Source organism: Octopus bimaculoides, chromosome 2 (genome assembly GCF_001194135.2).
Source record: "Octopus bimaculoides isolate UCB-OBI-ISO-001 chromosome 2, ASM119413v2, whole genome shotgun sequence".
Taxonomy (NCBI): domain Eukaryota; kingdom Metazoa; phylum Mollusca; class Cephalopoda; order Octopoda; family Octopodidae; genus Octopus; species Octopus bimaculoides.
In genome coordinates, this window is record NC_068982.1 from 100,493,800 (window position 1) to 100,494,274 (window position 475).

General features: G+C 38.5%; 1 protein-coding gene across 7 annotated transcripts in view; it reads right to left on the reverse strand.

Annotated features, from left to right (window-relative positions):
• Positions 1–265, reverse strand: part of LOC106871624 (myb-like protein A) — a 169,751-nt gene extending 169,486 nt beyond the window's left edge. For all 7 annotated transcript variants that reach the window (XR_008267195.1, XR_008267194.1, XM_052978524.1 and 4 more), the window contains exon 1: positions 91–265. The gene's annotated coding sequence lies outside the window, so the exon portion shown is untranslated. The remainder of the gene's footprint in view (positions 1–90) is intronic.
• Positions 266–475: the final 210 nt, after the last annotated feature.

Here is a 475-nt window from a genome sequence, read left to right on the forward strand (position 1 = left end):
ATATATATATATATATATATGTATATATGCAAACACAGACAGACACACACACACACACACACACACACACACATATGCACACGCACGTACCTCATGTGGTTTCCTTGTACACCCATTCTGGTAGATTCTGGTCAGTAAGCTCCTCTTCGTGTTTATCCGTTGGTAGTTAAAACTTGATCTACCGATATAGTAAACCACAATATCTCAGCCCAACACTTGTTTCCCAATAATCATCTTCCCTCGACTGCCAAAACGCTCCGTATTAACGTATAAGCCAACACCTGTTCATTACAGACCGCGAATACTAATAATTAAATGTGTCAACGTGTTTACTTATTTGAAAGGAACGTATTGTGTGCCTGAATGTATGAATGTATATATATATACACATACACATGCATGCATGTATGCATATATATATACAGTTATACATGTACATGAACATGCGTGCACACACACACGCGCGCACAGCACA